Genomic DNA, 16,023 nt, shown 5'->3' with positions numbered 1-16,023 from the left:
TTACCATTTCCTCAAATTCCCACTGCAACAATGCTTAATGGAATAGTAAAGTTAAGTTTTAAAAACCGAAAATTGGCAATTTTGCCAAATGACCTAAGCTTTGAGGAAGTGACCAAAACTAACAAGTTTTAAATGCAAAATTTGGTATGTTGGGGATGCCAAAACCAATGTACATAATTTCTACCTAAAAGTCAACATTTTTGTTGACCAAAGAGGTGAATAGTGACACCAAAACTTGAAATTTAAAATTTGAAATTAGAAATGCATCTAGGGGACTTTAAATTGCAATTGGCAATTAGTACTAGCAAATATAAAACTTAAAATGTGGGATCTTGGTGTAATTAGAATTTATATATCCATTAAGTATAAAAAGTCAACATTTTAGTTGACTAGTAAGGTGAATAGTAATCAAAATAATTAGCAAATTAAGATGAAGACCTAGAACCAATTCTAAGCTTAAATGCTTAGAATGGTATGACAAATGTGGACTATGCATCTTAGTCCAAATTGTTAAAAAGGGAATTAAGAGCTTAAATTTGAAATCCATGAAATTTTCATGGATTACTTGAAACATGAAAAATAAGTCACCTAATTGATGTAAATAGATAGTTAAGACTTATATGCCCATCACAAATGGAATTCATAAAATATTAGTAACTCAACTTGAAATATAAAATTTGTAATTACATAAGTAGATTCTTGAATGTATAAATGAGAAAGGAAAAATGTTTTGAATACAATGGTACATGTGAACCATTGTTTAGAATTGTGATCAATATGAATAACATAATGAATGGACAAATAAACCGTATTAATGTATGAATGAGACATTAGTTCTCATTATTGTAAAGAGGAGAAGTATTTTGAATACAATGGTATAAAAGGATAATTGATGTGAATTGTGATCATATAAATGATCAAATGAATGTATGAATTATGATTGAAATTTATCATGAAATAATGAAGTCATAAAGCATAATATATTAATATTTTAAAATATTAATTGCCCTAGTATACCTAACAAGATTGGTTTGGATAGTTTGGCATGCCAATAGGGTATTGTTTTAGCAGTACTGCGAAAGGCTTTATGCCTGTATTCATGGCTTTATGCCCGTATTCATGGCTTTTATGCCTATATTCATGGCTTTTATGCCAATTATGTGATATCATGGCTTTTTAGCCATACTGACTGCATACGTGGTTGACGTTCTGCGTCCCATGGTATGACGGCGAGGCACGCGGTGTCGGTGCCAACGACCCATTATCCAGTCCAGTCGTCTAGTATAGGTTACTTGGGCAGTCAATTAAAGTATTATTCAATTTAGGCAGCTAAGTTAAGTTAAGTATAATGAAAATCCAGTACAATTAAATTAAGTATTGAATGAATAAGCAAAAGAGATTAGCAAAAGAAACATAACAAAAATATAAATTGCGAGCAAATGCAGGACTTGAAATACAATACAGATAGAATAAATTATATACCTGCTAGTATTACTGAAAAGTTATAAACTAAGCACTTCCAAAGAGGAACAAACTAGTATATAAGATTGTTGATACTAGAAATACCATACCAAATTAAATTGATTCTTGAGTATCTGAATTATCATTTATTTCTTTCTTTACTTGTATATATTATTTCTGGTTATATTATTGCACCACTAAGCATAAATGCTTAGCGCGATGGAATTGCTTCCTCACGCAGTATCAAGGTAAAACCGATGGTATCAGTCGAGATTTTTGGAGTCGGATCTGCGAAGTGTCGGAAGAGTTCAAGATTGTCACCTCCTCAGCAATGCATGTAGATAGGGCTCATTTTATACATGTTATGTATATTGTTCATTCCTAGCACATAGTAAATTATTTGTATATCTTGTACAAAATAAACTCATGTAATTAACCTATGAATTATGGAAGCTATTCAAAGTAAGTATTTTAGTATGTGAATTGAATTTGAGTTATAATGAGATTATACTTGTGAATATTGAGATATTGAAAATCTAATGAGATTTTTGAGAAATCTGGATACTGCATTGAGATACATTATGTTTGAAAATTTTTGAGACTATTAAGTTTGAGAAATTGAGTATATATTGAAATTGTCTTTGGCGGAGTTGGAAGAATGTTAGTCAAATTACGATCGACACTTTGTCGATTATCGTTAAAATTTTTGAAATTTCCAACTTAGTTAGATTTTGATAAAAGTAAAAATAGCCTAAATCTTCAATAAAGTTTTTGAATAAATAAATTAAGGACTGTAATGAAATTAGATAAAATAGAGTGCTCCGGCACACTGAGTGGCATAACTTGCTCGGCTACACTGTAGTCGGGTAAGGGGTGTCACATTTAGTGGTATCAGAGCGCGGTTTAGGCGTTTCTGGACCTAGATAGATTGCATATCATGCATTGCATTCATAAGAGTCGAGGTGACACTATTGCAGATCTGTATTTCCTGTTTATTTTAGGTTAAGGTATGGAATAAGAGAGTGAAGAGACAATGAGATAGCGAATGGAGATGAGAAGGAGACTATATTTAAGATGAAAAAGGATGAGTACATAACTGTTTGAGGATAGGATTGAGACTAAGGAGAAAGTGAAGTAGGATAACACGGAAAGGTGAAGAAATAAAGAGGTATTAGCTCCTTGGCTATTTACATTGGGTAAATTTCGAGGACGAAATTTAAATAAGAGGGGAAGAGTTGTAACATCCTCCCGGTAGCAATTCCGCACAGTCTACTATTCCGGTGACCGGTGTCGGTCCGGACAGCTAGAACGTCCGGAAAAATATTCAAATCAAAGTGAGGGACCATAATTAACTCAAATATTAATGAGAAAAATTTAGTAAAAATTTTAGAAATAAAATACAGTTAAGTCAAAAGAGCCGGTGCCCAAGCGATGGGTAACCAGAGGTAAGTTGCGGTTCATGCAACGAGGAGCCCTAGACCCAGGGGAAAAATTATAAAATAATTTTTGGGACTCCAGAGAAGGGTCATTGAGGTTCCTATGGCATTAGAATGCCAAGAAAATACTTAGAAAAAATTTTCAATCGGTACAGACAATTTTGACCCGTTAAGCCAAACGGAGGGCATTTTGGTCATTTCGCCTTCCGAGGTGATTTTTGGCCGACTTGTCCAGTTGAGTAAATAATTAATATGACATAAAATATGAATAAATATTACTAAAAATTAATGTGAAAATGAGTAGAGAAAAGAAGAAAAGAAAATGAAAGAAAAACCTAAATATGACATCACATGATGTCATTTGGAGGGCTTCTACCAATCACAACCTAATAAGCCAAATTAAAAAGAGAAAAAAATGACAAATGAAGACACAAAATTTCTGGTTCTTCTTCTTCATTTGGACGTGAATCTCTCCCTCTCCCTCCACCATTTTATCAAGCTTTGAACTTGATTTTCTCTTCATCCACTCACTAAAACCCATAAGTCTCTTCATCAAAAATTAATCCCACACCTAGACAAAGCTTTTGGCTGCCTAGAAAAGGAAGGAAAGTGAAGTTTTAGCTTGAAGAAATCTGCCCTACAAGAGGTTAAAGTGAGGTTAGTGCTATCCTTTCACTCTCACTCCTTTAATCCTTGTTAAAGCATCATTTTAAGTTAAGAAATTATAAGAGTTTGAAGTAAGTTATATGTGTTAGGGCATCTTTAATTTTTGGCAGCCCTAAGGAAGGATGAGGTTGATTGTTTTAATGAATTTAGAATGGATAGAAATGATGTTTAAGGTATGAATATGCATGGATGTTGAATTAGTGTGCTAATTGAGGTTTATGGATAATTTAAATTGGACATTAGGGTTTTAAGAAGTGAAACTTGGATTTAGCTTATGGAATTGTGAAAGAACATCATAAGGGTCAATTAGTGACCATTTTAGGTATGTTGACCATGAATTGGACTGAAAAATAGTATAGCCAAGTGAATGTGTAGGTTTGCCTTGTTAGTGCTGTGAGAGGGTGAAAATTCAGTCCACTTGCACAGCCATAACTTTGGCTGTGTAGGTCCAATTGATGTTTGGCCAATTGGACATGAAACTAGGCTTATAATGGCACATTTTTGCTGAAGAAACCATGCCCAAAAGACCAAAGCAAGAGGACCGAAGTTGGCCCCAATCCGGATACCACATAAGCGACCTGCAGAATGACCAAATGAGCAGTACATTTGGCCATAATTCCTGTAGAAATGGTCAATTGATCTGAAATGTTTACAGAAATAAGTTAAGACATAGACAAACAACTTTTATGAAGAAACCTACCCCAAATTATGACCAGAACCAAATCAAATCATTGAGCAAAGTGAAGTTTCTCATCTTGAGATTTCCAAAATTTTCATTTGAGTAGCAATGTTTGGAGGACTATAACTCTCTCTAGAAAACTCGGATTTAGGCGATTCTTGAACCGATGGAAACCTAAGGCATAGTAGAACATTTCATATGAAGAAAGTTAGACCAAATTAGGAACTTAACTTGGTCAAATTATTGACCAAAGTTGGACCAAAATCTACCAAAACCCAAAATCTCGTGAGAGCGATTGCACGTGAGCAGAAACTTATTTTGGCCATAACTTGAGCTACAAAACTCCAAATGGAGTGATTCAAAAAAGGAAATTCAACTAGACAAAATAAGGAACAACTTTCATGTTTACCATTTCCTCAAATTCCCACTGCAACAATGCTTAATGGAATAGTAAAGTTAAGTTTTAAAAACCGAAAATTGGCAATTTTACCAAATGACCTAAGCTTTGAGGAAGTGACCAAAACTAACAAGTTTTAAATGCAAAATTTGGTATGTTGGGGATGCCAAAACCAATGTACATAATTTCTACCTAAAAGTCAACATTTTGTTGACCAAAGAGGTGAATAGTGACACCAAAACTTGAAATTTAAAATTTGAAATTAGAAATGCATCTAGGGGACTTTAAATTGCAATTGGCAATTAGTACTAGCAAATATAAAACTTAAAATGTGGGATCTTGGTGTAATTAGAATTTATATATCCATTAAGTATAAAAAGTCAACATTTTAGTTGACTAGTAAGGTGAATAGTAATCAAAATAATTAGCAAATTAAGATGAAGACCTAGAACCAATTCTAAGCTTAAATGCTTAGAATGGTATGACAAATGTGGACTATGCATCTTAGTCCAAATTGTTAAAAAGGGAATTAAGAGCATAAATTTGAAATCCATGAAATTTTCATGGATTACTTGAAACATGAAAAATAAGTCACCTAATTGATGTAAATAGATAGTTAAGACTTATATGCCCATCACAAATGGAATTCATAAAATATTAGTAACTCAACTTGAAATATAAAATTTGTAATTACATAAGTAGATTCTTGAATGTATAAATGAGAAAGGAAAAATGTTTTGAATACAATGGTACATGTGAACCATTGTTTAGAATTGTGATCAATATGAATAACATAATGAATGGACAAATAAACCGTATTAATGTATGAATGAGACATTAGTTCTCATTATTGTAAAGAGGAGAAGTATTTTGAATACAATGGTATAAAAGGATAATTGATGTGAATTGTGATCATATAAATGATCAAATGAATGTATGAATTATGATTGAAATTTATCATGAAATAATGAAGTCATAAAGCACAATATATTAATATTTTAAAATATTAATTGCCCTAGTATACCTAACAAGATTGGTTTGGATAGTTTGGCATGCCAATAGGGTATTGTTTTAGCAGTACTGCGAAAGGCTTTATGCCTGTATTCATGGCTTTATGCCCGTATTCATGGCTTTTATGCCTATATTCATGGCTTTTATGCCAATTATGTGATATCATGGCTTTTTAGCCATCTTGCATACGTGGTTGGCGTTACTGCGTCCCATGGTATGACGGCCCGAGGCACCGCGGTGTCCAGTGCCAACGACCCATTATCCAGTCCAGTCGTCTAGTATAGGTTACTTGGGCAGTCAATTAAAGTATTATTCAATTTAGGCAGCTAAGTTAAGTTAAGTATAATGAAAATCCAGTACAATTAAATTAAGTATTGAATGAATAAGCAAAAGAGATTAGCAAAAGAAACTTAACAAAAATATAAATTGCGAGCAAATGCAGACTTGAAATACAATACATATAGACTAAATTATATACAAGATAGTATTCCTGAAAAGTTATAAACTAAGCACTTCCAAAGAGGAACAAACTAGTATATAAGATCGTTGATACTAGAAATACCATACCAAATTAAATTGATTCTTGAGTATCTGAATTATCATTTATTTCTTTCTTTACTTGCATATATTATTTCTGGTTATATTATTGCACCACTAAGCATAAATGCTTAGCGCGATGGAATTGCTTCCTCATGCAGTCTTGAAAGGTAAAACCAGATGGGTATCATTGAGATTTTTGGAGTCGGATCTGCGAAGTGTCAGAAGAGTTCAAGATTGTCACCTCCTCAGCAATGCATGTAGATAGGGCTCATTTTATACATGTTATGTATATTGTTCATTCCTAGCACATTGTAAATTATTTGTATATCTTGTACAAAATAAACTCATGTAATTAACCTATGAATTATGGAAGCTATTCAAAGTAAGTATTTTAGTATGTGAATTAAATTTGAGTTATAATGAGATTATACTTGTGAATATTGAGATATTGAAAATCTAATGAGATTTCTGAGAAATCTGGATACTGCATTGAGATACATTATGTTTGAAAATTTTTGAGACTATTAAGTTTGAGAAATTGAGTATATATTGAAATTGTCTTTGGCAGGTTCAGAAGAACTGTTAGTCCAAATTACAGCTGACAGTTTGTTGGATTATCGTTAAAATTTTTGAAATTTCCAACTTAGTTAGATTTTGATAAAAGTAAAAATAGCCTAAATCTTCAATAAAGTTTTTGAATAAATAAATCAAGGACTGTAATGAAATCAGATAAAATAGAGTGCTCCGGCACACTGAGTGGCATAACTTGCTCGGCTACACTGTAGTCGGGTAAGGGGTGTCACAGCACCAGCTCATTTAACTTGGTTGTATTTTATTTCTAAAATTTTTCCTAAATTTTTCTTATTAATATTTGAGTTAATTATGGTCCCTCACCTTAGTTTAAATATTTTTCCGAACGTTCTAGCTGTCTGGACCGACACTGGTCACCGGAACAGTAGAATGTACAGAGTTGCTACAGGGAGGGTGTTACAACTCTTCCCCTCTAATTTAAATTTCGTCCTCGAAATTTACCTAATGCAAACAGTTGAGGGAACTGTTGCCTCATCGTCTCTTCACTTTCCCATGTTGCCTCCTCACTGTTGTGGTGCCTCCAAAGCACTTTCACCAGTGGAATCTGCTTATTCCTCAACTCTTTCACTTCCCGAGCTAGGGTTCGTATGGGTTCTTCTTCATATGTCAAATCCGGTTGTACTTCAATTTCTTCCATGGAGATGACATGTGAAGGATCTGAGCGGTATCTTCTTAGCATAGATACGTGGAACATATTATGGATCTTGTCCAGCTTTGGTGGTAAAGCTAGCCTGTATGTTACTGGTCCCACACGTTCAATGACTTCATATGGGCCAATGAACCTAGGGCTCAACTTACCTTTTCTTCCAAATCTCAGTACCTTCTTCCACGGTGACACCTTGAGGAACACTTTGTCGCCAACTGCATGTTCTATTTCTTTTCTCTTCAGGTCGGCATAAGATTTTTGTCTGTCTGAGGCAACCTTTAGATTGGCTTTGATTAGCTTTACCTTCTCCTCAATTTGTTTCACCAGGTCTGGCCCTACCAGTTTGTCTTTACCCAATTCAGTCTAGCATGCTGGAGTTCTACATTTTCTTCCATACAGTGCTTCATACGGTGCCATTTGGATGTTAGCTTGGTAGCTATTGTTGTATGCAAAAGTCAATATTTTAGTTGACTAATGAAATAAATAGTAACACCTAAACTTAAATTTCAAGAATTGTACAATTTAAAAGTGAAACATACCCTAGTACACCTAGCAAGATTAGTTTGGATAGGTTGACATGCCAACAGGGTTCAGTTAGCAGTACTGCACATGGCATTATGTCATTCTGTGATTTTATGGCTTTTAGCCATTCTGACATTGTGTTGATACTTGGCCTTGTGCCTAATGTTATTACAGCTTATTAGTTGTTCTGTTGCACACCGGGAGATGCATATGTGACCGATGGTGTGATGGCCCGAGGTACTAGATACCCAGTGCCAGTTTACCTATTTATCCAGTCCAGTCATCCAGTATAGGTTACTTGGGCAACCAAAAATGAAAGTGAATAAATTTAATAAAATTATGAATATAACAAGTACAAAATAAATAATATTACCAATAATGATCGAAAAATTATCTGCATAAGATATTAGAACATGCACTGCTTATTTATTTTCTGTTATTTCTTTTTATTTTATTATTGGCACCACTAAGCATTATTGCTTAGCGCGTTGCTTTTTGCCACGCGTAGGTTCTGGAGAGACCGACTGAGAGCCTAGTAGACCACAAACTGGTTGAGACCTTCTGCAGCTCTGCATAGTGTCTGTGTCACCTCACCGTCATCAGTGCATTAGTAGGACACTAGGTTTTATTTTGATATTTTGTAATTAACTTTTATTTTCTCATGTGAAATTGAGACTCATGTAATATATTTTGTTATCAATGTAAATAGTGAAAATTATGTTTATGAATGAAAAAGTAAATATTTATTTATGATTTGTACATGAATATCCTATGAAATGAATGAATGAGAATTGGGAGTATATTTGAGAAATATTGAGATTTTGTTGATGAAATGGAGTTTGGGATTGATTGAGAATTTTGGAAGTGTTTTTCTCAGGTTCCGAAGAACTGTTTTCTTCATTTTTAGCCGGTACTATGCCGGATTTTCTATAAAATTTGCGGAATCTCAAATAAATTTATGATTTCAATAAATGACTTCAATGAATGATATTTCTTGAATTATACTTCATAACTATGAAAAAAATAAATTAGGAAGGATAAAATGATTGAAATAAAATAGGGTGTTCCGGTATACTGTGTGATATATCTTACTTGGCTATACTGTAGACGGATAAGGGGTGTCATAATGAGAGTCACTACTTTGCTTAAATGAAATAACATGTTACATGATTATGTCATTATTCTGAATATGCAAATAATTATATAATTATGACAAATGATGTTAAAATGATGAATGGTAATCCCTTGTGGATGTATGAATGGTTGAATTATCTAAGATCAAGTTATGAGATTGTTAAGGCCCAAAATTTCATTTAGCTTGAAAATAGAAACCGGAGAGAAGTAAGTTAACAGATTTGCAAAAGGAATTGAACCTATATCTTTGATGATTTAAAGACAGTATCTGAAAAACAGTGTCACAATGTATGTACTGATTTTAAAATGGGCATGTAAGACAACAACTGAGAGAAGGTATTGCAGTGGTGAAAAGGACACGTAAGACAACATCCGAAAGAAGATATTACAGTAGTAAAGAGGAAATATAAGATGACATCTGAAAGAATGTGTCGCATTAAAATCTTAGTATTCTACATAAGGAAAATTATACTAGGAAGAAATTGGGCTTTTAAAAGGAAATAATAGAATGACCAATATTCATGCCAAATAAGTTACTCATTTGTTTATAAATTTAGATATTACTTTGATTAATGAATAACTTAATTTTATATGCATATTTCATAAGCAAAATCAGTTGATCTCAGTTAAATAGTTACAATGGAATGCTTTTATACATTTTTGCAAATTTATTATAAATTTTTACTTGATTGAAATTATTCTAATTAGTTGTTAAATGTCTATAGCATGTATAGCTACAGAGGACTATAATTAGCCCTCTTAAGCTAGACTTGCACCACTAAGCTCTATGTTTAGTACGATGGGTTTTTACTTTGTGCAGGTACTAATGCCAAGGGTTCACAAAGAGTAGATCATTGAAGTCTGCATCAAAAGAGCAGTGTTTTGTTAAGAGTTTAATTAGGATTGATTTCTTTATTTATAAATGATTCATTTTGTATAAGTTGTATAAATAACTAATAATGAAAATTTTGTATCCAAGTGAATGATATAATATATAAAATTTGTATTTTGTTTATGTGACATATAATGGAATATTCATATGAAATTGAGATACACCTCTTAATACAAGTTATGGAAATTATAGGTAACGCTCCCGGTTCAGTTGTTGTGCTACCGGATCGAAGATTATTATATATTTCATTAATTTTAAATAAAAAAGTTTAAAATTAAATACATTTCATTATATAAAGTGGATACAATTATAAAAAAATTTAATAAAAATAAAAATGAATTATTAAGGCATAGTTTTTGTTAATGGCTATCCTAAATAGCAATTTTAACTAAACACGTAATAAGCAATTTTTGTATTCAATAACAGTTTTCTATTTTATCAGTTTTGTATTTGATATCCTTAATTAGTGATAGTACGGAGCTAAGTTCTAGAAACAAGAGAAGGCCATAGCCCTAAACCCCTGTGGCTCCTCTTAGAAAAATATGACATAGTTTTCTATTTTTTTATTTATAAATATTTTAAATTATGTATTTAAAAATTTAAAGAAATTTTTATATATATTATATTAAAATATTTGGATTATTTATTAAAAAATTATTTTTCTATTATTGATTTTATGCTTTTTTTATTTTATAAATTTAAAGTTTAAATACAATAATTATCTAATAAAATTTTACTATTTTAATTAATATTTGTTAAACATATGGTATTATAAATAGGATAATTATTTAATGAATAATATTTAAAAGTATTTCAAAATGTTTATGGAACATTTTTTCAATTTTTTTATATTTCAAAATATTTTTCAGCCAATTTAATTTTTACATTAACATTTTGAGATATTAATAAAAAATTATAATGACGGTTGGTATGTACAAATGAATTGGTAATTGTCCCAAGCAAACACAGTTGTCAAAAAATGACGTAATTCTACGTCATATCAAATAATTGATAATTTGCGTACGTGCCACACACTTTTATATTGAGTATTTTCCTCAAAATGTATTTGGAAACTGTGTTAATCTTTTTAATTTTGATTAAAATTTAAAATTAATATTTTATAATTTTATAAATAACTTGCATATTTTTTAAATTAAAATATATTGATAATAAGTGTTAACAATTTTTTAGTATCACGAGTTATTTTTTTTTTTTTAATATGACAAGAGAGCAGTGATATTTGAATACTATTTATTTTAAAAATAGTATAGCTATTATAAGTTAAATTTTATATAAAAAGTGTGATTAATAATTATTAAATTATATATTTATATATAAATTTATATATTTATTATGCATATATTTTAATTCTACATAAATTTTAATACAAATGTTTAATTTAATGACATTCATGTCATATTTAAAAAAAGTTAATTGGACAAAAAAATATTACAATTTTTTTTATCAATTTATAATTTTATCTTAATGTTTTAATTTTGATTTTGATATTTTAATGTTTGATATTAGGTACAATTATATTTAATTTTTAAAATCAAATTTGTAATTTGATATAAAAGTTAAATGTTTGTTGTAATTTAAAATTATATCTAAATAATTTAATTTTGGATCATAAAACCAAATCTTTAAAAATTATAACTAAAACTTAAAATTAATTTAGAGAAATTTAAATTTAGTCCACTAAATTTAAAATTATGGTAATCAAATGCTATAAAGTTTAAATATTATTACCAAAATTCATAAAAATTCATCTATATATATTTTTAATGAGTTTATTTTATTCTTTTGATTGATGTTATAATTTTTAAAACAGTTAATCAACTTAATTTTCAAAGTGCAAAAATTTTTTGGAGCGTACTATAATAAATATTAAAATTAGCAATAAAAATGATATAGTAATAATAATTTTGCCGCATATAAATCTATAATAGTAAAATGAATAACTTCCACTAAGGTACATAAAAAAAATATGGCAATAATAATAATTATTATTATTAAATATTTTTGGCATCAAAATTTTTTTTTAACAACCATAATTTTGTTATAAAATATTTATAGCTATCATTTTATGGTAGCAACATACAATAATATATATATTATTGTTGTAAATTTATTGTTGTGAATTTTATATATTTGATAGTAAAAATTATTGTTATTAAATTCAACAATTTTTTTGTTAGCGTTTGATTACTATAATTGTAAATTTAGTCATTTAGTTATCATAATTATAATTTTAATGAATAAAATTTAAAAATTTTCAAATTAATCTTAAATTTTGACTATAATTACAATCAATTTTAAAAGTTGAAATTAATTTTATCTAAAATTAAAAAATATAGTTATAATTACAAACTACAACAAAAATTTGACTTTTTAAAATTTATTTTAAAAATTGAATATAATTACACTAATTTCAAACATTAAGATATCAAAATCAAAATTAAAATATTAGAATAAAATTATAATTAATGAAATAAAATTATAATTAATGAAAATGTTTAATATTTTTATCCAATTATTTTATTTAAAACTATAAAATTTTAAGTTTGTCTCTCCATCAAAGTTAATTGTATAAAAAAAACTTATAAAGGAAACTTATGTTGGATACACGTTTTAGCAATAATGGCAAAAAGCAAAATTACCGCGGATGATTGGGATTCCCCTTTCTCATCTTTTTTCATATTTTTATTTTTTGTTTTTTTTTCTCATTAATTTTTTTACAATTGTCCGCATATTTTTTTTATCAGCGTTATCTCTAGATTGTTTTTTTATTTGTTTTTTGTATTTTTTAATAAATTATTATATTAATATTCATTTAAAATAAATTTATTAAAAACGGATATGAGATTTCTTCATAATATTAGGGTTTGATTGCTAACTACTAGAGTTTTTCTCTGTTTAATAGGATTTTATTTTTGTTATTTATAATATTTGATATCACTTCATCTAAGTAGTTTGCGCTTAGCCGGTTCCAAGCCCGGATAAAGGAGAAAGGTTGAGGTAGGTGACAACTAGAGTAAAAATTTCGTCACACCTTATGATATGGATTCAAATGATATAAACGTTGGGGCGTCCTCTACTTACGATGCGCTACATCAGAGTCAGGGTGTAGTGAGAAATATGCAAGAGTGTAGGGCGTTCACCGAAAGCAATGTGCCATGCTGGGGCCCGAGTGTGTTGTTAAGTGAGCAAGGGTTCTCACATCATGGACGGGTGTGGGTAAAGAAGTTAGTCTATAGGACAGATAGTAGAACAGATAGTGGAACAGAATACAAGATAGACACAAAAAACAATAGAATATATCATAAAAGGAGACAAATTAGGAAGGAACAAAATAGAAGGAGGATCAGGGTTGGTATTTGAAATATTGGATCACTTACAGAAAAATTAATGGAGTTTGTGGATAACTTGGAAAGGAGAAGAGTGAATATTGCTTACATTCAGGAGACTAAATGGGTAGGAGAGAAAAGCAAGGAAGTGGGTAATTCAGGGTACAAACTGTAGTTTATCGGAAAGGAGAGAAATAAGAACAGAGTGGGCATAATCATAGACAAGACATTGAAAGACGCTGTAATAGCTGTGAAAAGAGTAGGAGATAGAGTTATACTAGTAAAGCTAGTACTAGAATGAGAAATAATAAATGTAATTAGTGCTTATGCCCTATAAAGAGGACTAGATAGTGAGAGTAAACAAAGGTTTTGGGAAGATATGGATGATTTAATGCAAAGCATACCGAATGAAGAGAATGCTTTCATTGATGGAGAATTGAATGGACATGTAGGAAGTGATAGACAAGGTTATGAGAATGTTCATGGAGGTTTTGGTTTTGGTAGTCGAAATAAGGAGGGAAAAAGCATAATGGATTTTGCTATGGCATACGACCTAATACTAACAAATACCTACTTTATAAAAAGAGAGTCACATTTAATGACTTTTAAAAGTGGGCGACATAGAAGCCAAATCGACTTCCTCTTAACCAGGAAGACAAATAGAGCTCTATGCAAGGATTGCAAGGTCATTCCAGGAGAGGCTTTAATAAGTCAACATCGGTTAGTGGTCTTGGATGTTAAGTTTAGGAACAATTCAAGTAAGGTCAGAAGAAATAGTGTAGCTCAAACAAAGTGATGGGAGTTCAAATGAGTAAAGCAAGTGAAGTTCAAAAATGAGCTTCTCGAATCCGAAGTATGGAAGCTGGATATGGAGGCCAATGATATGTGGATGCAAATGGCATCAAAGATTAGAGAAGTAGCTAAAAAAGTACTTGGAGAGTCTAAAGAATATGGACCATCCTCAAAAGAGAGATGGTGGTAGAATGAGGAAGTACAAAATGTAGTGAAGAGAAAAAGGGAATGGTATAAGAAATTACCTAAATGTGATAATAATAATGCATATGAACAGTACAAGATAGTAAAGAAAGAGGCAAAAAATGCAGTTAGTCAAGCAAGAGCATAAGCCTTTGAAAAGTTATATGAGAAACTTGAAACTAAAGAAGGGGAGAAAGATATTTATAGATTAGCAAGGAGGAGAGAAAGGAAATGTTAAGATCTCAATCAAGTTAGGTGCATTAAGAAAAAAGAAGGAAAAATGCTGGTGAAAGATGAGGACATTAAAGAAAGATGGAGAAATTATTTTAATGATCTCTTTAATAATAGTCAAAATGGTAATAGCATGAATATAGACTATAGAATAATAGAGAAAAATGTGAATTATATTAGAAGGATTAGATCTTTAAAAGTAAATGAAGCACTTAAGAGAATGAAAGTGGGTAAAGCCTGTGGACCCGATGGAATACCAATTGAAGTGTGGAAGTGTTTGGGAGATATATGAGTGGCATGATTAACTAAATTATTTAATAAGATTCTAAACTCAAAGAAAATGCCTGATGAATGGAGGAGGAGTATTTTAGTACCTATTTTTAAAAATAAGGGAGACATACAGAGTTGCTCGAACGATAGAGGAATTAAACTCATGAGCCATACTATGAAGTTATGGAAGAGAGTTGTGGAGCATTGACTACGCCATGATATTTCTATCTCTCTCAATCAATTTGGCTTCATGCTCAGTTGTTCAACTATAGAAGCGATCTTTTTCTAATTAGAAGCTTGATGGAGAAATATAGAGATGTGAATAAAGATCTACACATGGTTTTTATTGTTTTGAAGAAGGCTTATAATAGTGTTTCAAGATATGTCTTATGGAGTGTGTTAGAACAAAAGAGGGTATCTATTAGGTACATACAAGTGTTAAAAGATATGTATGAATGAACAACTACTATTATGTGCACAGTGAGAGGGGACACAAGAGATTTTCCGATCTCAATTGGATTACACCAAGAATCAGCTATAAGCCCTTACCTTTTTACACTAGTTTTAGATGAATTGACGAAACATATACAAGAGAGTATTCCTTGGTGCATGATGTTTGCGGATGATATTATTCTGATAGATGAGACGCGAGAAGGAGTCAATAGAAAGCTAGAGTTTTGGAGAAGTATTCTAGAGTCATAGGGCTTTAAGTTAAGTAGAACGAAGACAAAATACATGTATTGCAAGTTCAGTAAAGGGCAAAATGATGATAGAGAAGGAGTTAATTTGAATGGAGTGGTACTATCCTAAAGTAATCACTTTAAATATCTCCGCTCAATTTTTCAAGTAGATGGGGGATGTGAGGAGGATGTTAGTCATAGGATTAAAGCCGGATGGTTGAAGTGGAGACGTGCCACGGTAGTTTTATGTGATCCCAAGATTCCCAATAAGTTTAAAGGAAAATTTTACTGTACAATCATACGACCGGTTATGTTTTATGGTAGTGAGTGTTGGGCATTGAAGGAGTCGTATGCGTCTAAGATAAGAGTTGCAGAGATGAGAATGTTAAGGTGGATGAGTGGCCATACTAGACTAGATAAAGTCCGTAATTAGAGTATTAGAGAAAAGATAGGAGTGGTGCCAATTGAGGATAAGTTGAGAGAAGGGAGATTGAGGTAGTTTGGTCATGTGAAGCGTAGACATACAGAGGCTCCAGTTATACAAA

This window comes from Hevea brasiliensis, chromosome 11 (assembly GCF_030052815.1).
Source record: "Hevea brasiliensis isolate MT/VB/25A 57/8 chromosome 11, ASM3005281v1, whole genome shotgun sequence".
Lineage (NCBI taxonomy): Eukaryota > Viridiplantae > Streptophyta > Magnoliopsida > Malpighiales > Euphorbiaceae > Hevea > Hevea brasiliensis.
This window is presented reverse-complemented; position numbering follows the sequence as displayed.